The sequence below is a fragment of the Protopterus annectens genome, chromosome 8.part0 (genome assembly GCF_019279795.1).
Source record: "Protopterus annectens isolate FY-2018-M chromosome 8.part0, PAN1.0, whole genome shotgun sequence".
NCBI lineage: Eukaryota > Metazoa > Chordata > Ceratodontiformes > Protopteridae > Protopterus > Protopterus annectens.
Genome location: NC_056741.1, coordinates 501943443 through 501969060, shown reverse-complemented (window position 1 = coordinate 501969060; position 25618 = coordinate 501943443). Strand labels below are relative to the sequence as shown.

Here is a 25618-nt window from a genome sequence, read left to right as displayed (position 1 = left end):
ACTTATTTTTTTATAGATTTTCAAAAGGTGTGCATCCATTGTGGTGTGATGCTGTGCATAATACACCATCACACAATAATTCTGTAAAGAAAAGAAATGGGGAAGATAGAAAATTGGTGAAATGGGGAGCAAGCAGGAGGAACAACAAAGTGACAGGAAGGTAGGAATGTACAGGAAGGGTGTAGGGAAGAACCATAGCTATCCATTTCTTCAACGGTAACAACTGGGCACTTGTACACATTTTAAGCTGTATTTGGAATGTCACCACCAGACAGAGGAGTGACAACAATATAACTGCATTGTGAAGCCAATTGGGATAAATTAGGTGTGTCAAGTAGAAACACTGACAGAATAGAGAGCTATGTATGGATTGATATTTTTTTTTTTTTGGGACAAAAAAATATTTTATGTTAAAGGAGAGAGTGGAATGCTGGAGAGGGATATATTGAAGTCTGGAGCAGACAAGTCAGGAAGGTGAGGAAACATTTGCAGACAGACAAGACATGAAAGACAAGGACAGGGTCAGTGAATGACACAAGTTGAGGGTGAATACCTTGGTTGGGGTGTAGGTGGGGGAATTGCGAGCCTATGGATGTCATGTTCCATGACAGTGAGAATCAAGTCTCCACCCAATGGACTGAAATTACTGTCACCGCACTATGCCAATGGCTACTGTGTCTGACATCTGTGTTTCCTTTGTGCTATTCATTACGACAATTGAGAGCAGTGTCTCCACTCAGTGTAGCTGTGCACCAGTTGTGTGGTGCACAATCATATGCACCATATCTGGCAGTTTAGCTCAGGTAACAAAATCACCCCCCTCTCTGCTCCCAGAGAGAACCACAGGCAGAAGACAGGGATAGAACTCCCTGAGGATTCAGGTAGGGCAGGGGCTGTGGGGGGTGCTTCCAGGCTGCAGCCCAGAAGTGCTGGGCTTGGTACTGTAGCTGGTGGAGAAAGTGTAGGTGTTCTGGGGGGAGCTGACCTATCCTGCCATGCTGTAGTCATATGAAATGAAAATAAAATGTAAAGCAAATAAATAAACATAGCACAAAATAATGTACAAAATAACATTTACATAAAAATGCAAAATAAGTATTATAATGGAAAATATTATTAGAAACATAATATAATAATGACATAATAAAACAAAATGAAAAAAAAGTGAAGGGAGGAGAGAAAAAAGAAAAGAACATTACTAACTTCATAGATAATATATAAAGCTTTTTCCAAAAAATGTACTATATTATGTTAAATATTACTTATAACAATAACAAATGCTAATAAATACCTTTTTATGTTGAATACTACCATATTGCTAACACAAACACACTATACTACCAGTCAGATTGCATACAGTAATCATTCATGATTGCATATCTTGAACATATGATTGTTGCATGTACAATCTTTACATTTGGCAGCAGGCCATCTGAGGCACAGGTATAGAGGTCTGCACTTCCACTGCTATCATTATGAATATGTAACAGTACTCAATTTTACTGTAGACAACCTAAAACATTATTGCAAAGAGCTGACCTTACATCTGGGGAGTGTGCTATCTGAACCATAAGTAGTGACCGATGTAATACTGCAATTTGCATTTGGAATACAGCATAATGTCAGCAATTTTCCTTTTACACAGTTATAAATACAGGTTCACTGTTATAATGATAACAATCTGTGGCATGCTGTTGGTGTCCCTGGTGTATAGGTAATGATTTACATTGCAATATTTATGCCAACTGAAATGTGTCATTTATAGGTTGGAAGTGTAGTTTTCTAAATGACAATGCATATCTACTCTGTAATACCAGACTGTTGTTTTTCTAAACATACTAATTCATGCCCAATATTGCATTACAATGGACAAATGCATACTCACAGTGATACAAGTGTTTAGCACAATAAGCTGAATTTACTCATAATGCTAAAATACCAGTACTGTTTTGAAGCATACATACCACTTGCATCTCTTATCTTTCCCATTCTTCCCTCATAGACTCACACATTCAGTGTTCTCTCTGCATTACATGTGAGAGAAATATAAACACATTAAGATCAGCAACTGGAAACAGATGCAGCTGCTTCATCATTCAAGCAATGCTTGTAAGTGATACTCGCATATCTGTGGAGAGCCATCAGTCCTACATTCATCCATCCAACATTTGAGGGTATCTCTCTTCTTCAACCTGAGGTCTTGATAGTGATTTCTATACTGTGCACCAATGCTGGGACTATGGTAACAGTGGACGAATCCCAGGCCAAACTATTCAATGCATCTGATTTATAATCTGATCCATGACAGTGTTCATGTAACAGCTGGGGACCATAATCATTCACTAGGAGTCCAACAAACACTTTTCTGCAAACCCCACTTTGGAGAATGAAATCTCAAACCTTGACCCTGAATGCCAGCCATCTGTAATGCAGACAACCACCAATGTGCAATGTGTTTTCCCACCAATTACAATTATAACAGATATTGAAAATGTGGAATGTTGTGATATGCAACATTTGAAAATGGTGTGCACTGCTTACTATTGTGCAGACACAGGCTGGGTTTACACAAAGATAATTACACACAATATTTGAAATAATACAGGTATTATTATAAAATATGCCTTGTCCATCATGACACCACAGGAGAAGTTACATAGCCTGTGGATACATTTGTATTCATTGTAAGGTTCATACAGGCTCAGTATAAGAAAATGAAGTGATAGCATGCAGAAAAAAGAAATCAATTTATGATATATACAGTCCAAGTTGTTAGTACACAGGGAATATGCCTACATAGCTGTGCAATCCAGATCAGCATGCAGTGTAGATTCATAGCAATAACAAAAACTAAAATCAGTATCCAGGTAAAGGTCAAGCCAAAATGCAAGAAGTATGTGGAAGAATTCCAAAATGCATATGACACATCATGACTGAAATAATAAAATAACTTTAATAAAAATAATAAAATGTATATGGTGAGCACTTTTGCAGTACAACACACTGCTTCTGCAGATCAGTAAAATTACAAAAGTGTAACACACCTGCTTTTAAAAATCAGAAGCAACTGATCAGCTACAAATAATCAAATGAGGAAAATCATTCTCATCCAATCAAAACTCTCAAAATGTGCACAAATCAAACTACAGTTCTGTGCCACATAGCCAATCAGAATCATTAGCAATGTGCACAAATCACAGTTCAAGTTGAGTCATAATGGCCAATCAACCTAAAGCAGGAAGTCTTTCTTTCATTCATAGTAAGCTAACCAATCAAACAACTATGAACACAAATCAAAATATAGATTTAGGATGTAACAGCCACTCAAATACAACAGGAAGATATGCTTTCATATGTAACAAGCTATAATCATGAAGCTAAACAAATAGTAAACTTAGGGTCTCAAACCATGATTCCGTAGAACAGGTTTGACAGATAAAGGTTCATTAAAGCCAGGAAAGCTGTCAGTTTTATATACACAGACCATTTAAGTTCAGCACACTCAGTCCTATTCCTTATATCACCACCCCTCAAATTTAAGTGAGCAACTTCTAAAACTAAAAATCTAAAAATATGATCAGCCCCATAGTCATTCACATGCCTCACCAAAGGATTCTTGCTGCAACTTTTATGTATATCATTAATGCGTTCTAAAATTGTCTTTAAAAGGGCATTTCATCTTCCCTATATAAAAACATTCAGAAGCCTGCCACTTTTTATAGTAAACAACATTCATCATTCTACAGTTAGTGTAAAAATTAAAAAATATATATAATTAATTGTTGTATGTAGAAAATAACTGCTAACTCAAATGTGGCTGCATGCACTGCAAGATCTACAAAGAAATGTCCCTTCACTAACAGATCGGGTTACTTTAGAGTCAACATGTCTATAGCATAATTGTCATTTCAATGAAACATTGCTGCAAAAAGAAAATTTAGGCACAGGACCCAAAAGTTGTTTCAGTGTCGTATCAGTCATTAAGATGGACCAGTTCTCCCTCATTATGTCACAGACTGTCACAATATTGCCAGAATACATCAACACTATTTTAGTGCCAGGAGCAGCATGTTTATTCTGCATATTATTAATATGATGTTCACCAAATAAAGGGGTAGCAACAGTTTGTCTCATACAGCAAACCTCCTCCGTGGTTTCATATACTGTACTTCCTTATTGTAGTAGCCGTGATCAGCAAACTCACATGCAGCCATTCTCAATGATTCAGATGCATGGCTATCCTCATAGTGTAACCTAGATATTCTAAGTAGCTGCCCCTTGACAACATTCTTAGTTACATGTCAAGGATGCATAGTACTTCTATGTAGTATATTATTCTTCCTACAAGGTTTCCTATACATTTTCCTAGAAACATTACCTAATGCATCTCTGCTAATTGCAACATCCAAAATATCAATAAAGATCTCTGAAAATTACCTGTAAAATGTAAAAAAGTAGTAGTAGAATGCAGATAGTCCATAAAATGTATAAGGCTCTCAGAACCCATCCATACAAGAAAGACATCATCTACAAACTGTCTATAATAATTTATATTATGAACATATGGATTATTGGCATAAATAAAGTCAAGTCCCCACTGTGCCAAAACTAAATTGGCATAAGAATTGGCACAAGCAGTACCTATTTGCATGTCAACACATTGTAAATAAAAGTCTTACTCAAACACAAAGGCATTGTTCTCCAAAATCAACTCCAATAACATACATATCAATAATAATTTATTCAAAGACAAATCACTGCATGTGGAAAGAAAAGTTCTAACAGTCTCAATGTGTAAATCATTAGGTATAACAGTAAAGAGTGAGGCAATGTCCAGGGTTGCAAACACAAGCCATCTTTCACTTCTGTTTCTTTGTACCAAGCAGGAAGTTCTTAGTATCCTTAAGTAGACTGTGAATGTCATCCTATATCAGTCTAATGGTTTTCTCAACAAAAATAGAGAGGGGGTTCAGTAGCCCATCCATGACTGAAAACAAATGGACACAGTGATAGAGCTCTCTGATTCTTCTGAACCTTCAGTAAACAGTACAAAACTGGTATGACAGGATATACAATAGTGAAATACTCATATAGTTCTAAAGAAATAAAACCTGTCATATGAAAGTCATACAAGTAAAAATTAATCTTTTTAATCAAGCCATCAACTTGATATCTATACATGTGCTTATATGTATGACCATCTTGTAACATTTCACGCATCTTCAACAAAAATGCTGCCTGTCCATAAATATAATACTCCTCCCTTATCTGCTGGATGAATCTCCACATAAGGATTGCTACAAAGCATTTTCAATGCAGCCAATTCACCTTCAGATAAATTATAAAATTCAGATTTACAGCTTTCAACAAAGACTATTCGCAAATTATTTTCACAAGCAGCAGTAAATGCTTCAACAAGGAGATGTGATTCAGGTGTAAAGCTACTTGGTTTCTTAAAAATGACAATTTTAAAAACACATATAGTCAATATAGCTCTAATTAGTCATGCAGCACCATGCTAAAATAATATAAAGAAAAGAAAAATGGGGAGATAGGAAAGTGGCAAAATGGGGTGCAAGCAGGGGGAAAAACACAGCAAAAGGCAGGTAGGGATGTACAGGAAGGGTATAAGAAAGAACCGTAGCTACCCATTTCTTGTATAGCAACAAGTGTGTACTTTGGCAGAATTTGTACATGAATTTGAGCTCTCATGCCCAGAGAGAGGGATGTGGACAACATAACTGCATTGTCAAGCCAATTGGACCAAATGACATGTGTCCAGTGATGGAGAACTATGTATGGGACAATTGTTTTTTTTTTTTTTTTTCGACAGGTGCCATTTTTTTTTTTAAGGTGAGACTGGAATGTTGGGGAAGGGATATAGGTACGTGTGAAGGAGATAAGTTGTGTAAGTGAAGATGCATTTGCAGATAGACAAGACAAGCAAGACAGCAGACAGGGGCAGTATGTGACACATGATGGGGTGAACACCTTGGACAGGGAGAGTGTTCTGGTATCTAAGTCCCATGTGCCTCCACTTGGCAGAGCATGACTCACATCCCCACTCATGGGACTGTCAGCCCTGCTCTGTCACTGCCCCAGGGGTGTCAGTGGTGGAGGCTGGGCACAAGGGCAAGGCTGCCCCACCAGGTTTGCCAGCATGTCCTCAATCTGGCACAGGCAATAGTCAAAGCCATGGTAGACTATCCTGAGCACCAAAACCAGTAGCTCAGCCCAAATGACAACTCCCCTTCCACCACCACTCCCAGAGGGAGGCTCATCCCCATCCTGTGGGAAAGTACTACCTGATGCCACGGGTAGTGCAGGGGCAGCAGAGAGGGCACCACTGGTCTGGTTACCAGATGTGCTGGGATCAGTGCCATGGCTGGATGAGGCAAGTTGGGCAGATCAGCTGGAATTGGCTTACCTAATATCAAAACCGTAAAATGTTGAACGCCTGATTCAACCCAGGGAAGTGCTTCCCTTGGCCGTTATGTAGATTATGCCCTTTTCTCCAATTTGGAGGAATCTTGGAGTTGGTATATTTAGTTAGGGGGCTGTGGGGGCACAGCCCCCCATATGGGGGGTTGGGTCAAAACACCACACTTGATTTCAGGTTTAATGTCTGTTTGTTTTTTTTTTGATATGGCCAAGGGAAGTGTTTCCCTGGGTTGAAACAGCCATTTGACATTTTCTGGTTTCAATATTACACGATCAAGCTTTAGTTATTTGATTATCTAAAGCTTTGATGTAATATAGGCCCAAAAAGAATTACCAACTGCCAAAATGACAACTTCAGATATTACTTACCTGTTTACATTTTGGTCAAAATTAAGGGATTTACTTGATAAAGTTTAATGATTTAGTTTTCTATGTTTGATTTTGTTGTGGACATCTGTAAATAGTTACGCTTTTGCTCTATTTATTTTTACATAATTTTGTACAATCTTTGTTTTAAAATTAATAAAAATGTTTAAAACACAAACAACTGTTGCTTTATCAGAAAGGTTGTTACTGTGAAAATAAATAATTCCAACTTTAAGTAATTAACCTGAGATGGTCTTGACTCTGTGAAAATTATATTAGAATTTAGAAATAACAAAGTCTGCAACAAGTTAAACTATTTTTTTTGCCAAAATAGAAACACAGAATTTTTTCTTTGTTATATTTAAATATGTTGGCAATTTTTAGTAAATAAAAGCTCCAAATTTGGTTTCAGAATAAAGAGAGTCTTGGACTAGCTGAGATGTTTATCTAAAATACTATGCAATTTAATGATTTTTATTTGCAATATCATGCAAAAGAATATACAAGAGGAGATAAGACTTGAATGTCAGTGTGTCCAACTCATCTCCCTGAAAATTCTGCTTCAGATGAAGTAAACAGTAAACAAAAGTTTGCATTGGTTTCCTAGTGCTGGGGTTTAACAAGGAATCAGGGTGATTCTTACCTACAACTGTAATTCATCCTTGTATTTTTAATTAAATGCACACAGAGGAGTTACGCTCATCTGATATAGGTCACGATCATGTAGTATTGTAATTGCTGTGCCAAACAATATATTTTTAAAACCATTGCAGAGACAGTAAGCATAATGAATATAAGCAGTCAGAATGAATCTTTTTTGTGTCTAGATGACCAGCACAGCTTGGTTAATTATATTATGAGGTGGAAAAGCTTTACATTAACAGCTGATTTCATTTAGAAGTTCAGAATAACAGGAATCAAATTGTTGTTATTTCTTTTGGTTATAATATATAGTTTTTACTGCTTGTACACTTACACTCACATGAACATTTTGCATATTTTATGTTGTTCTTATTCTTTTCTCCTTATTGTTTGAAATGGTGTTCATAGGTTCATTGTAATTAGTAGGTTAGCTTCCCCTGTAGGCTATGTTAAGTCTAGCCAATATAACTTTCAAAGCTGAGAATCAAACTCTATCTTGTCTTTGTAAGTTAAATATGTTAACCATTATATCAATCCCCGAACTCCCATTTTTTTTTTTTAATTTGGACCCAAGTTCAAATCCCATGGTTCTTAGGTAAGTACTAGCTTAGCTACCCTTGTTAGCCATTTTAAACCCAGGCAATTTCTCTTTGAAAAATGAGAATCAAACTGTGTACCTTCTACCTGTGAAATAAACACCTTAATTATTATAAAAAAACAAACCCACGCCAACCAGGCATCTTTGCTTAATATAAATAACAGAAAAGTTGCATAAATAAATGAGACAGTTTTAAAGAATAGACCTTTGCGTAGATAACAATGTTATATACTTATATGACTAATGTTTGTATTTATTGTATTTATTGTTTTATTAGTATAAGTCATTATAACTATGAAATTTTAGATTATATGTAAATGTTTAGATTATATGTAATAAGTTTTTAAGAACTAATTTTAAGCTGAAGTCTGATGCTATAAAAAGGGTGGGTCAATGATGTGTAATCATACACCTGAAGAAGCTTATTGTGAAAGCGCTTGTGTGCACCATTAAAGCAGTCTGCCTTTGGAGAAAAGCTGGAGCCTAGTCTTTGCTTTGTTACTATTTATGCAACTTAATTATTATGCTAACCCTCAAGTTATCAAATTGTATTGAAAATTTTAATTTTTGGACTTTTATTACCATTTTATTGTGTTGCTCCATACAGTGTTTTTTACCTATATTTAGCAAAATTTGAAGATATTTCTTTGGATTTAGAAACCACACTTCTTCAAGCAATTTTGCACAAGTGAACATGTGCATGGTATGTATGATTCAGAGATGCATGCTGCTTGAGTAGTGAGTGTTGGGCAGTTCATCTGCTTGTGCTATATGCTAATGGCTATATAAGCAGATGCTAATGAGCAGCAGTATTAAAATGAGGTCTTCTGTGTATGTAAATGTGAGGTACAGCAAGATGGCAGAGTGATTCAGGAAGAAGTACAACATGGTGTTCTAAAGGTTTACCGTGAAAATGACGAGTTAAAGTTTGGTGACCAGGGGGTGTTGAGTTCTGGTTGGCTGAATCCCATGCTGTCAAACCTTCATGTTTATGAGTTTCTGGTCAGTGAATGCAATGTGCATTTACAAGTATGTGGTTGCTATTAACAGAGATCGCGGTACAGTGCGGATTGGGAAATTTACCCTTTCCCTCACTGTAGTTGGAATATATAATTTGCAGGGGGTGCATGGGGGCTTGTCCCCCTGTAAAAATGTGAAGTTTAGTGTTGTGTAGTATGTTCATACTGTTCAAAAGCAGAACTGTAGTTACTGATGTGAAAGGTGCAGGGGAAATGGTATCAAATGATGCCGAATCGAATTATTGGCATTTGATTTGACATACTGACTTGTTCAGTGTTCTGTATTTGGTGTTGTGAATTGCTGTACTGAACATTTTCTGTTTTCTTAGTCACAATTTTGATAGTAAACCTGACCTAACTCTAGTGTTGCTGCGTGCATACCTGACTCTACTGTTGTTGTCAGAAAACAACCGAGCGGTTAAAAAGTCTGCAACACCAGGTTTATTTACCAATAAACAAAGCAAGTAAAACTTTAAGCACTTTTCATCTGCTCACTCGCAGACTTCTTAGAAGTCACAAAATACAATCAATTAAGCATACTTAAATAGAAGAAGCTGTAAAAAGTGCGGGAAACTTTCACTAGTTAAATAGTTAATTAGAGAAACTACCTTAACTTGAACCCTGATCTTTGATATTAAAAAACTTAATGTGTACATAGAAAATCCTTCATAAAAGACATACATATATAAACTATTATACACAAATACTATTAAACTTTACTAACAATATCATAATTATATCTTAACATTGACACATCTAAAAAATAAAATGAATTTCTGTAAAAAATGTATCTTAAAAGATAAAAACTGTCTTTGTAAGCTTTTAAGCTTTAATGTACTCATAATTGAACAAAATTCATTCAAACCTGGAAAATTAAACGCATTCAATTATATCTGCCAAATTAATTCTAATTCTTCAAGTTTGAAAGATGCCGGGCCACCCCTGATGTCATTAATAAACTGGTCGATAACCATGAATTTAAAATGATGTGTGTTTAAACGAATATGCTTTGCTAAAGCATTGTCAGTTTTGTTGTGACTAATAGCGTAAATGTGCTCATAAATTTTCTCACGGAACCTTCATTCCGTTTTTACCTACATAAAAAGTGGAACACACTACACATCTTGCTAAATAAACAATAAATTTAGTGTTACAGTTAAATTTAGATTTTACTTTATATTTATGTCCGCTAATTTCAAAAGTGTTTGTCACATCTATGAACTTGCAATAATTGCAATTTTCACACTTAAACATTCCTGTAATTCTAGGCACCTTCAAACAATGCCTTTCCAGGAGTGTTTTTAAATTACTCCCCCTCTTGAAAACTATTGAAGGCTTACTACCAAGTCATTCAAAAAGCTCATGGTTAGCTCTAAATAAATCCCAGTTTTTGTGTACTGTTTTAACAATAGACTTACTTTGAACATTAAAGGTTGTTATAAAACTACCTTTTAAATGTTGTTCACTCTGCTCTACCTGTTCTATAGGTGGAACTATTGATTCTATTTCTAAACTCGTACTTCCAGTGTTAGATGTTAGTTTTATTGATAATATTGGTTTTAACATTAAGTTTTCTCTTTTAATAGTTACTTCCTCTATTAGAGAGTCAAGTAAGTCTTCAGGGTAGCCTCGATGCATAAACATTTCTTTCAAAAATGAACATTCCCTAACAAAATCTGTACTCAAACTCGAAATACGTGAAGCTCTCACAAGTTGACCTTTGATTACATATCTTTTTTGCTAGAAAGGATGGCAACTTGAAAAGTTCAAAAACGTGTTTGAATATGTTTTTTTTCCGAAATATATTAGCTGTATAGCTCTTTAACTCCTTGTTTTTTACTAACTAAATATCTAAATAAGAAATACATTCAGAACTAAAACTGTGAGTAAATTGTAAGAACTCTGTTGAAGAGTTGAACTTATTTAATAATTCAATAGCTTTTACTTCATCACCATTGAATAAAACAAAAATATCATCTAAAAATCTGGTGTAATATAATATACACTCAGATGTACTTGAATCATTAAGTATAAAACTTGTTTTCCAGTGGGCCATGACCAAATTGGCCACTCTGGCACCGCAAGGTGAACCCATTGCTAGTCCTACGTTCTGTAAATAGAATCTGTTATCAAACATAAAGTAATTGTTTGTCAAGGTGAGGTCCAACAAGGTTATATCTTTGTTTGGTGCTCCATGTTTTTGCATTATAGCTGCCACCCACTGTATACTAACTTGATGAGGAATGCATGTATATAAGTCCTTGACATCAGTTGTTAGGAAGTTCGAGTTGCTACTATATTCTAAGTTGTTAACACTAGACAAAAAGGACCAAGAATCCTTACATATTTGTTTTTCCAGACCTACGTACTTCTGCAATATGGTGTCAATGAATTTCGAGCATGCATATGTAGGAGAACCTCTACTATATACTAGTGGTCTCATAGGTGGATTATTCAAATCCTTGTGTATTTTTGGAATTCCAAATAAGGATGGATATTTTGGAAAGAGAGTGGTCATGTAATTAAGGACTGCTTGGTCTACTCGCCCCTCTATAAACAAATCATTCAGACAGGATTTGATTAAATTATAAGCCCTATTTGCTTCTGATCTGGAACTCTCCAGGTAAGTGTCACTACTTAACAAAAGATGCATACGATTAGTATAATTAAGCTGATCGAATACAACAAGTCCTCCACCCTTATCAGGTTTACACACTCGTATATTCTATGATTGTATATATTTCACAAGTTCAAACTCATTAATGCATTCCTCGTCGTTGTTAGTAAATTTATTCTTATAGTTAACTATTTGTCTGAAATCTAACTCACATATTTGTTCAAATGACTGAATAAGAGGATGCAAAGGGGGGTTGAACGTACTAGCAATTCTAAAGACATTGTCAAGTGGTGTATCAACTGAATTCATGAACAATAATTGAAAATTCAATTTCCTTGCAAAAATTTTAAGTTCAAGGATGGATTTAGCTATGTCCATACTTTGCTGTGGAACATATGTGAGACCTTTAGCCAGAAATTCGACCATATCTTCAGCAATCTCACCAGATGAAAAATTATACACCTTAAAATCGACATCTTTGTCAGCAAAATCTTGGGTAATTTAGAAGGTTGTAATTCAGGAGGTTGTAAGGCAGTATGTCCCAGAACATTGTCAAAAAACAAGTTGGATGCAGTTACATTGTCAATAGTAGCATCAGCTTTGCTAGCATCAGTAGAAAAGGAAGAAACTCTTGGAGAAAGTTGTAAACTGACACCTAAGAGGTCTTCCTTGACAGCTAGTTCCACTCCTTGTTGGAGCTCTGTATGTTCCTGTTCCCTGTGCCGGATCTCTGCTGTTTTGGTTTGGCACCTAAACCACTGTCCTTCTGAAAACCCTGATGCTGTTGACCATTTTGATTAAATTTTCTTTTATTATAGTTGTAGTTTACACGTGGGGCATTTTGTAACCTCTCACTCCTACTGTTGTTGTCTGCAGCTAAATCCTTGTGCTCATGCTGGGAATCATGAAACTATATTAGGGGTTGCTACATCATTAGTTAATGTGTGAAAACAACAAACTATTATTGTAACTATTGCCACATGACCCATGGCTGTGTGCTTTGTCATCTTCAGAGGTACTACAACATCTGAGCATACTTAATAATGCATTCAATGACACCAACACTGAGGACTGGTACTGTGTAGATAACAACACCATACAGGACTTGGTAGATATGGTAGATATGTGTTGGCCTCATCTGCAAGCCCACAGGATTCATGGATTTCCTATCCCACTGGATACAAAGGTATGTGTGGCCACATATAATAGCTACAGGATCATCTTGCTGCACATACAGGAATCATTCAGCTACTGACTGCGCCATAATAGAGTTTTCTCAGGCATCTGCCTTGAGAATACTCTATTAGATTTTTGCTGCCATGCTGCAGTGTGTAAGGAACATATGTGGGTTCTGCATACCACAGAGGAGAGATCAAACAGCATATGGGACTTCTATGATATAACCTATTTCTCTGAGGTACTGGAGCCATAAACTACACTGACACTGAACTAAAGGCTCTAACTAGAGATCTGGGAAGAAGTCATATGTACCATAAATATTATCACTTGTCAAGTGATGTGCTATGTACAGGGTACTATCAGCAATGTGTTAGCAGGCCACCCAGGCAGGTATAATGTCTCCCACATATGACACATATGCAACATCTACCAATGGTTTGTGAGGAGTGACTTCCCCCAGGTGATGCTAGATATGCACTGGAGCCCTGGTTGATGACACCATCTAGAAAAGTACAGATTGAAACAGACTGGCAATCAACTATGCTCTATCACAATTCAGGTTCATTGTTTAGTGTTGGCTTGAACTGCTGAAGACATGCTTTCATTGCCCAGATGCATTAAACTGTGGCCTGCATTACGCTTTCAGTGTGTGCAGTGCTACACAGTATCATACTTAGGAAGCAGTTATAGCAGGGAGACAATTTCAGGAAGAACATCTCCCTGCAGCAGCTAACACACAGCTTCAGCTAAAAGTATAGCATATAAACTACTGTAAATATGATGCAAGCAAACCCAAAACCAGGCTTATCCATGCATAGACTGGCTACTCTGTGCATCAGACATAGGTAACCCAAGTAAGACAGTACAAAGTGCAGGGCAAAGGTATCATCATATGCAGAGTTGCAGAGAGACCACAAATGTGTAATGTCATTCACAAAGAAATGTGTGAGTGCTGTAGAAAGTGAAAAATTATGACAGTACGGTGTGTATGAGGTAGGGCCAGAGAAGATTATAGCAAAATAGTTTGTGATGGGACTCTTTCACTGTGATCTTTAGTGGTGTGTGTGTGTGTGTGTGTGGGTGGGTGTGTCTGTGCGTGTGTTTGTGTGTGTGGTATATAGATCTCTCTCTCTCTCTCTCTCTCTATATATATATATATATCTATATATATATATATATATATATATATATATATATATATATATATATATATATATCTAGGAATACAGCATCAACAGTAGTTGCAGCAGTGTGACTTCATGCACTGTACAGCTTCAAGACATGTACTGTAGATGGCTGGGAATACCATGAACACCGTCAGCCACGAGAGCCACCTCTATTAGGTGTTTAATGAGTAACACCATGGCCCTGGCTAGATGCTGGTGTGTTAAATGACTGTGAATGTCATTCATTACCTGATGTGCCACTGTTGCAATTGGCACAACTCCAGGGAATGCCCTCTCCTGGCTGTAGTGGCCATCACAAGTGATGTTACTGTGGAAGGACTAGCACTGTGTCATTCTGACTTTGGTCACTCACTGCCACATTGATCACCATCCATGGAGGGAGGGTGGACTGGCTGCAAGGATACTGCCTGCCATATAGCATATGAGCATGGAAGGACATTGCATGTGACAATATATGACTGAATCTATCAAAACGGTCACAAATATGGGATGTACAGTTATGAAAGTCATCTCTTATAGCCTGTGTTATCCACGTCAACTTGAAATAGACTGTGATGTTACTAACCTGTGTCTCCACCATAGCTCATCACATGTGCTGGGTTGCACCTATTGACGCAGCTAGCTCAGGAGTGGGTAGTACCAGTGGTTCCAAAGTTCATCAGTATAAACCCGATGTTTTCACCCCTACTGCATGGAGCTTGTCCCAAATATTAATGAATGTCATGCATGTGTCATTATATTGTCCTGACTGTGAGTGTCCAAAATAGCTAGCCCTTATCCTGATTGTTTCTCTTTATGGCATGAGTAGGGGATCCTGTTGCCCAACAGACAAAGTGCCATCATCATCAGAATCAAAGGACCTTCTAACATAAGATGTTAGAAATTACACAGTTGTGGTATCAGGCAGAGATTCACCTGTGGACACAGCAAATCACAAAATGCTCAGAATAAGTACAACCCACCACCTCTAATATACCTCCATTGCAGATTATCTTACCACTGCACGTGCCTCAGATACACAGATTTAGTGCAATCTGCAGTGAGTACTGGAAAAATGGAAAGTATTTGTACTTTAAAAGAGGTATAGCAATACCTACCTGGGGCATGCCCGATGATATTCTAGGGGCATGTTGCAGCTCAGCTCTGACATCCAGAATTGTAGTGGCGGTTATGACATGCCTGTTGTTCCTCTGACATAGGCCAGAATATTCATATTCTCATTTAAAGGTAGCTGCCATCATTCTACCTTCCAGTATATGGCTGAGAGCCTTTTTCTTTTCCTGCAGCGAAGATAAAGTCAGTGGCTTTACATCAGATCTGGTCATAATTGTGACCTTGATCAGTGACATTTAGATCAATCATAAAATCCTGCCATGCATATTCTCAGTGGGGTCAGTAGGCATAATCCCACCGAAAAAGCCATGGACCATGTAGATAGAGGGTCTGCACATCATTCTTAACTTCCACAAACTTAATTTTCTACTTTTCTTCCCAGTGTAGACCTTGCTTTCCCCTCACTTCTCCTTGGCAAGCAAATTGCTGCATGTATGAAAACATATCATGTCACCATAGTACTACTGTCTGCCGTTACTGACTCATTACCTCAATGTACACAGTCCTTGTCACTATATTTCACTCAGGAATTTAATCCTACAAGTAGGAGAGCAGCAATACCCTTCCCGCTCTATCAGGCCTGCAGTCATCAATGAAAACATTCTCGCAGAAGCAACACAGCATGCGCAGGCTCACTACATGCTGATGACAATCTTGACATTAATCTTCAGCTTAATTCCAAACATATGTGCTGTGCACAGATTCTATACAGCTGTAAACATGTCTACCATACCATCCTATCTCAAGGGTGTCTGATTTCTTTAAGACCTACACTGCAGAATTGTTTCTTAGTATGCCTCCCATTAATATTGACATTCTTTGCTCATAGCATTCTGGCTCTGTTATTACTCTTTCAGCTAATTAAAGATCTCATATCTACTGCCATAATTTCCACTGTCATGTATTTGCAAACAGGAACATTGATGTAACTGTATTTGCAGTAATACTGTGAAAAAAACGTTCATATACCATATTGAGAATGGAAATCAACTAAGGCTAGTAGTCAAAATGCAACAGAAATATCAAACAAGACATAAACTAATAGAATTTTGTCAGTATAAATCACTGATCATTCTTTTTTCAATAATCTAAGAGATGGGTTTAGACATGGATATTATCAGAAGTTCAATAATATACTTAGGGTAAGTATGCTGTTCGCATTCGGAGATAAAGAGCCTGACACAATCAGCAAAACATGGCACTCACACAGACTCAGACCATCAACTTCTTATCAGCAATCTTAGAATTAAATTAAATTAAAGAAAATAATAACAGTACCTATACTAACTAAGCATGGTATAAACCATATTCCATGTGAATATGCAGTGGCGATCTATAAACAGTAGTTTTTGACATTGCCCAGAAGTTGACAGCAAACTACATTCAAAAACCAACAAGATTAAAAAGGTAAAATGTCAATCTTAAGGCTTTAGAAGTACTAGAAGAAAGGAGGAGAACTAAAGGAAATGAAGGTAGGGAAACATGTCAAAATGAATAAAATGTTTACAGAACAGCAAAAAAGAGATAAAGAGGCATATTCAAATTTGCTTTTCAAAGAACTGGAAGGAAACAACAGAATGTCAGGCAAAAAGAGTTGTATTCCACAAGACAGGACACATAAAAGGGAAACTTTCAGGTAAAAAATAATATGATAAAAGACAATGATTAGAGGGAGCAAGCAGAAGCAGGAGCATTATAAGGAGGAGGCAGGAAAACACAGTAGAACTACAGTAAGATCCTTAACATCACTGATGAATACATTTATATGTTCTCTGATCTAGAGCTACTCATCTTGGACAATGAAGTTAACAGACCCTGGAAAGATTTTCTAAGATCAAGGCTTTAAAAAATGGAGTTCTAGCTGAAATGATTAAAAATCCTACAAAATAACACCGTTACAATACGATTAGGAATGTGCCAGCAATTTTGGAAAACTAACTGTGACCATTATATTAGAAAAGGTCAGTTTCTAGTCTAATCTGAAAGAAGTGCAATGCTAAAGACTGCTTAAATTATCAAAAATTACACTTGTCATGGTCCACTTCAATAAACACATCACACTAAATGACATTTCTTTTGACAACCTTTATTAATCTTCCATAACATAACTTTCATAACCAATATTTATTAATTACAAATGAACGTAGTTTTGTTGATTTTAATCACAGCATAAACATCCATGTAATGTTAATTAGGACAGTGTGGCCTTACTCATTCTGAACCCTCACTTTACTCATGAAGCAGCATCCAACAATTCACTTCATATCTAATTTATTAAATTACACATCTAACCAATTACGTCAGGACAGTGTGACCTTACTCATCCTGACCCAGTAAGCAGCGTTCATACCTCTACTCACTTACTTTACATATGAAGCAGTTTCCAACAACTCACTTCATATACCATTTATTGAATTATGCCTCCAACCATATAAGCAGTATCCTTACATTCACTTCCTTATTTATCAAGCAGCCTCCAACTGCTCACTTTCTTCTCTCACCTCATTGAAATGAGCATCCCAACACCAGTGGGGGAATTGAAGAGGGCAAACCTTTCCCTCTTCTCCACCCACAAGCCTGGCCAGGGTGTACCCCCTCACTCATACTGAAATTTGTCAGACCTAACCACCCATAAAAGGAGGACTAAGCACACCAGCCACTAAATGACTCAGCAGCACACCAGAGAATGTTACCAAAGGCCATCCACCATTCAGAAACTAGGCTATAAGGTTCTGCATTAGCACAAATTGACTGAAGAGTATTAAGTCTGAAAGCCAAATGTCTGTCCATGTTTTCTAACTGTGAGGAATAGCTATTAACTGCCATTAGTTGCCAGATATCCACAATCCACAATTTTATCAACAGCACCAAAATATGAGACAAAATCTAGCCAATTATGTGAATATCTACAGTTGAGAGGCATGCAGAGAGTCTCCAAATCTTCCCTCCACTGCCGTTACACCTTCCATGCAATTAACCAGATGCACAGAAGCAGGCCTGCGTAACTTTTACCAATTCCATCTTTAATGAACTACCTCACCGTCCTAGAAACCACCCAACCATAAAACTGCCCAAGATAGAAACCTAACCCTGAATATACTGCAAAACTTGTACCATTAAGAACTATGCCACATGCTAACACCTTTGAAAGTTTGGAGTAAAGGCCTGCCCTGAGAGCAACCCACTGTAGACTACAAATGAACTAACTGGAAGCCCTGTACTGCACACTGTTACTCACACAAACACAACAGAGCCATGAGCTCTCTATCAAACATTAACCAACCACAACCAAATGCAGGACAAAACCAAAACTAGTTAAAACCATCAGGGACACCTGCCATACATTGCACTCAGGAGACATTGAACTGGACCTGGAGTTATCACCAATATATTACCAGAATGTCCACCCAAACTGTCAGGTACTATTAAGACTGACACCTTTCCAGAATCTGGGAGAATGTAACTTGCCAATAAAGAAGTTTATACTCTTAATTGTTGCCATTATTTTTAAGTGTAATTCACCACCTTCCTACCACAGACACCAGCTTTAGGAGGGACTAAAAGGAGTCAGAGCTGAAATTGCAGTCCAAGTCAGGGACATCCCTGATTGTCTAATATAACACCAGTGGCAAAATCAAGAACAACTGAAAGGTATGACTCCATAGGTGAAAAACTGCCATCCCTGGCTTTTACTGCAGTACTAGGCCTGCATGACATTTGACTGTTACTTGTAGGTACCTCACAGTCTGCAAGCCCACGCAAATGGAAATATTGAATAAAAGGTGGTATGCAAATATTCAGAACCACAAGTATGACTTAAAATTCCGGATGGAACTTAGCCAACAGCAGGCATCTGGCCCCTTTCCCAAGACAAACAAAACACTGAGGAACATTCTTTTCTCACCAAGGCATATCCAAGAGGCATGCCCAGGTATGCAACCACAGGGCTGCCATCATCCATGTAGCCCTAACTACAATGACCAACTGAAAGACAATTCGAGGCACACATGATGTCACTCACCTACACAGCTTAGCTAGCATGCTAGACTGAAAAACATCACTCCCCCTTGATTTTACAGCCTTCTTTCTCCTTCATTGTAGGTAAGAAATAAGTACAAAAAACCTGGAACTAACCTAACGTAGTCCACTGTAGAAATACAGGCAAGGAAAATGAAAACCCATTCCATACATATGTCTGAGCTCTCAACGTCAAATCCTGCAGCACTACATGCTGAACTTACTGAAGGGACTTCAATAAGCATCTACAGCAAGTGACATGGCTCAGAAATCCAGCATCACCATCTGTACAACACCCTTTACTGACACCAGCCCTGCAAACAGAAACTCTGAAGGTGGAGCTTTGGAACTAGTTGAAGGAATGCTCCTAATCAACATCGTAAGTATGTTCCCATCAGGCAACCATGCTACATGGCACCTGAGACCACTAACTCACTAACTTAGCTGAGATCCAAATGTTTTCTCCCCTTGTACCCTCTTTGCTGTAATTGTCTGTCTCTCTTTTTTTTTTATAAGGTTAAAAGGCAGAGTCTTTACTTGGCATGACTTTCCAAGTCTGAACTGACATATCTGTCATTATTTTGAACTGTAGTCTTTAGTTAACTGCCAGTAATTTGCCAGAAAGCCACAATTCTATAACCAGACCAGACAATGAGACCATCTGTGACACCAAACAATGGACCAAAACATGAGGTAAAGTTTGGACATGCTGTGAAAATCTGTACTGCTGAGAGCTATGGTGAGGCATACTTACTACTGAAACTCCCTGTACAGTCTCAACCTTTCCGAAACTAAGTGACACTTAGTGTCCCTTTTCTAAGTATGGTGTAAAATGTGTGAAATAAAACTGCATGGAACCTATTGCACATGCCCATGCACAACATTACTCTTGACACCTTAAAACCCATGAAAGGGGAGCTACTGCGGTTCCTGTACAATGTAAAATAATTATGGATGCTGCAAGAGACCCAGAAGCCTAAGACCAGCACCAACTCTCCACGCAGGTCGAGGACAGACCCCAAATACCGCTCATCATCTCAGAAACCAGCAAAACAACAGGAGCAACACCAGTAAGCAAATCTGAAAAACAAGAACTCTGAACCGCACATGCACCCTCCCCTTTGTGTTTAAGATGATGTGCTGATTTAGTGACAGTAATAGTGGTATTTCTATTGCATGCCTTAATGGAGGAAACACGTTTCAGAAAGTTTTGCCATACACAGTCATTGTACAACACTCCAGGTGTCACAAACAACCCGATCACCAGGAGCATCAGTATTACATTCTCTAAACATACCATTGAGTACTGACTTTAGTTTGCCACAATGTTTTACATGATAGCAATAAAATACTTAAGATTCTGTAAGAACAGTTCCAGCAATATGTGGACCAATATCTACCAGATAAAAAGGCTAGTTTTAAAAGTAGGAGTGGCACCAAAGTTCAAATTGGTAATATATGTTGAATAATGGTAAAAACAAGATAGTTTAAGAATAAATACATAATTCTTATTTTCTGACTATTCTTAAGCCGTTTTGTTTGTTTGTGTCTTTCGGCTTTTCCCGGTTAGGGGTCACCACAGCAGAACTCCGGTCTGCTAATGATTGGCAGTAGAGTTTTACATGCTGGCTTGCTGGGCCTAATGCACAGCCTTCAATGAAGGAACGCCCGTTCATGCATGTCGCCACACAGAAGATGCTCTAACTGAGAATCGAACGGGCAACGTCTAACTGTGAGGTGACTATTCTTAAGCCGTTGAATTTGTAAATTTAGAGAGATGGGGATACTGACTCAGCTGGTTTGCTTCCTGCGGAATCATTACGCAGAGCAAGAAGCAACGGTTAGAAACAAATATGCAACAGCTGACAGATTAATGACTGGGAAAGGAGTATGACGAGGCCCTTTATTAATACTTAACAGGAATATCGTATTCCATTTATATTCTGAATATATCATGCAAAATATTAAAGACAACAATGTAGCTACAGAAATCAAAACTAAGAAAAATATTAACAAGCTCAGATATGCAGTTTATGCCACTCTGATGACTTTGAACAGCCTAATGGCGAAGACAAATGTAGAAAATGCAAAAGCTGCACCATTTTCTGAATATGCAGAAAACTAAAATCACATCACCTACCCCTGTCAGTTTTTGTAAACAGATGGAGAGGAAGTGGAGGCTGTGACATCTGTTATTTTTTGTGCTCAAAGATCTCCGCCACAGACAGCAATTAAATGAAACGTGATTTATGGAAGGAAGGCTATGGCAAATATGTAATAAATTCTAAAGAGCAATGATATTTCATTGTCAGTAAAGATCCATATAGTCAAAGCTATGGTTTTGTAAGTAAAAAGATATGAAAGTAAGAGAGGTGGAATATAAGTAAGGCTGTGCAACAGAAAACTGATGCTTTAAACTGTGGTGTTGAAGATGATGTTGGAGAATTCCATGAATTGTAACATGATCTAATCAGTTGATACTTAAGGAAATCAATTCAGGCTACTCTATGAAATGTTTAACAGTAAATATATCTGTAATACTTTAGGGCAGGATTCATGATGGCTTACACGGAGTCTAAGAGTCGTGTAAGACTCCATGCAGCCATCACGATCCAGGAATAGCCCGAAATCCCGTGTAAGAGACAGCTAAAACGACTCTTACATGGGCAGGGCGTGGATATGCTAATCTCCCCACTTGCATCCGAAAGGCATGCAAATGAGGTAAATTAGCGATCCACGAAGCTGAAACCAGCCCGTGTAAGAGTCGTGTTAGTTGCAGAAATGTACTCAGTTGACAACTGAGTACGTTACTGCAGATAACACAATGGAGCCATGACAGCTCCAAATAAAGTGTGCAAATGTTGCAGTCAACATGCCAATGGCCAAATATGTGGCCATTGGCATGGTAACCCGATGCAAACATGAAATAAAGTATATATATTTTTTTCGGAGATTGGCGATGTTTAAACGCAGTGCAGCCCCACACAAATGGGCTGCGCTATATAAAACAGAAAAATAAAGGTTTGAAACCCACAAATGTGGGTTTTATGTAATGCATGGATTTGCAATACAGGGACTAGCAGAGCAAAAACAACATGGCCACCATCTAGTGGTTGCTAAGGGGGGAAGCTGAGTGTAAGACATGTAACTAAGCATTAGTAGGCAATCCTATGTAAATGAGTGGTAGGATAGTGACTCACACTGTCACTTAGCAAATGAGCACATTCCGTGTAGTGTAAGAGTTAGATAAGGGGGAGTAACAGAGTAGGAGATAGGTGACATCACAGGGGGAAATGTCAGGAAGAAATCAAGCTCATTGGAGCATAGTGGTATGTGAAAGATGTCAATCACACAGCAGAAAAAGAGGAGTGTCAACAGATAAGCATAGACAAGTCAAGAAATGGAAGGTGTACACTGTGGCCAACACTAAAGTTTCTTGCTGTACGTGCATGTGTGCGTGTGCATGCTGGGAGCCGCGAGTAAGACAGACTGCACGCGTGTAAGGCAGAGTAAGCATGTAGGAGCCTGTTTAAAGATCTGTAGACCTGTTTGCGCTGGAGTGCTCGTGTTTTAATCCGAATAAGCAGATTCTGGTCCGTGTCAGTATGTGTGCATGCGTGGTTGCCACTGTGAGCGTGTTTTCGCTTGTATGTGTGCTGCTCCCCCCTGAGGAAACAGAGAGGAAAAGGAAGCAGAAGAAATAGTAGGAAACTAGTAGGGAATACTTGAAGAGGTAGCAGGTGAAAACAATTAGAAGCAGGCAATTACACAGGGAGAATACAAGCCCAGCCCAGCACTTACAACTCTGCAAACAGCATTGCAGTATGTTTCTCTCAAGAGACACTGCAAGACAGGAGTAAGCTAGTAGAAGAGAAAACTGAAAAAGCTGCACTTAGACCAAACATGCTAGGGGCTGCTATAGCTGTCATAAGGAGACATAGGAGACTTGTTGAGAGTGGTGACAATGGAAATGCTGCCAGACAACTCACAGTGAGGAGACGGAGAAGAGTGTACAGGCCCAGGGTCACCTACCAGGGGTTACATGAGCTGGAGATAGTGGAGTGCTATAGAGTGGACAGAGACCTCCTGCAGCAAATTGTTGAGCTGTGCAGGCCAAGCCTCTCACACAGAATCAACAGAGGGGAACCCATCCCAGTGGAAACCAAGGTATGTGTTGGCCTTAGAATACTAGCAAAAGGTACCTTCCAGAGACCAACTGGTGATATGATGGGGATATCACAGGCATCAGCCTCCAGGGTACTGCACCAGTTCCTGGATGCCATGTCAGCACATGCCAGTGATCATGCATATTTCCTAAATGCCCGTGAGGTATTGGCCAGCAATATGCGTCTCTTCCAGCAAATAGCGGAATACCCTGAGGTAGTGGGTGCAATAGACTGCATGCACATACGCATCAAAGCACCAGCCGGTGAGCGGGGTAGGGTCTACATTAACCACAAGGGCTTCCCTTCCATCAACTGCCAGGTCGTGTGTGATGCCCAGGGCATAATAATGAATGTGTGTGCTGGCTGCCCTGAGAGCTACCATGATTCCCATATCTGTCATTTGACGCAGCTGTACCAGACATTTGCCAATGGGGACATCCCACATGGTCACCTAGTGGGGGATGCAGGTTATGCACTGGAGCCGTGGCTGATGACACCCATCAGAAACGCACACACACCTGAACAGGAACGTCATAATGAGGCACACGCACAGACACGTAATGTAATAGAGCGTGTGTTTGGGCTGCTCAAGTCATGGTTCCGGTGTCTGGACACATCTGGTGGAGCCTTGCAGTACTCACCAACTACATGTACCCAAATTGTCATGGTATGTGCTATGCTACATAATATGATCCTGCGAAAACAGCTGCAGCAGGACCAGCATAGGGCCGGGACAAACAGCCCCCCACCATTGCCAAGACCATCACAGGCAGAGCGTGACTCGGAGGAGGAACAACCTGAGCCTGCCCCAATAGGCAGAAGGAGGCATGCCCAGTATGCCCTGGCCTTGGCAAAGAGGCAACGCATAGCACATACACTGGCTCAGTAGGAACCCTGGGAATGATACCCCTCTCTGACTCACTCATATAGTAACAGGGATGCCTAACATAACACAACCAGTTCTCAAACATGTACATGGAGTGTAGTATGTGCATCCAACAGAGGCAGCCCTGCAGCACCGCCTGAGGCATGATTGCCATGTGTTAAGCAATGTAACACCATCTAGTATATGCAAACATGAAGACCCAACCTAACATCTCACCCTCACCAAGCATGATGCCACACTATGAAGACAACAAGATCAAGTACAATAATTGGCTAAGGTATTGCTGTTAGCAAGGGGGAACACATGGCTGACAGCCTGGGCTGACATGCCAAACAAGACATGATGCCCCACCTGCAAGGGATGGCACGTACCCAGCACACTTGGCTGTGTAGATACTGGCAAAGGCTGTTGTCACCCCCACTGTGCCTGGAATAGGTAAGTCAGGAAACACAAACCCACCACCATAGGTAGCACAAGGGATAATAACCTGGACGTAATGCTACCCAACGCCAGAAGTCTAACCTGCAAGGTGCATGCAGACCAAACCCACCACAGCATGAAGAATGGTAATATGTGTTCTGAAACAGAAACCTGGGCAAGGCCGAGAAGAGCACCTTAATACTACCAGGTTATGCCTCATACCATGCTCTACAGCTCCAAAACATGGAAAGCACGACAACAGGAGTGTGGCTACCAGTAATTATCAAGAATAACCACACCCCCAGGTTGGTACCACAGCAAGAAGCAGCATGGACTATCCATGGGCAAGTAACACTGTCTCAAACTGTGTACCTGTTTGAAGCCTGCTACAGACCACACACACACAAACCCAGGTACCCCAGCCAGCCTTCCTGAAGACACTTCAGAGTATGAATGTCTCAACAAATACCAAACAAGGCACACACAAAGTATGACCTAGGTGGCAATCCATTATGTATGGAAGAAGTAATCATGGACCTAGGGACACAAGTGGACGGTAACCTGTCATGTGACACTCACATTGCCAAGGTGGCCAGGAAGACCTGCTATATTGCCCACTTTAATATGAAAGGATGCACATGTAGAGCTACAGAGGTCACTGTGCCCCCATACTCTTCCCTTATCAGACCCATACGTGACAACAATGCCCCAGTTCGGAAGTACCTTACCTTACACATGCAGCAGTCAGAAAGACCCCAAATGTACCCCACCAACAGGATAAAGGGTCCAAACATTGGACATCTGCAGCCTGGCTGAAGAAACCACAGCCCAATTCAGAAGCATACTGCACGGTCAGAGGAGATGTATGCCTGATGTACAAGGCCATGTCCAATCCAGAATGAATGGACATGCTCCACTGCAGAAACCTCAAATCCAGCAGACACGCCACAGTGTGATATCTGAATCT

At 39.1% G+C, this 25618-nt stretch overlaps 1 protein-coding gene across 1 annotated transcript in view; it reads right to left on the bottom strand.

Annotated features, from left to right (window-relative positions):
- The window catches only part of LOC122808277 (melatonin receptor type 1C-like), a 160477-nt gene that overhangs the window by 52555 nt on the left and 82304 nt on the right, over positions 1-25618 (bottom strand). The gene's annotated exons all lie outside the window — the stretch shown is intronic.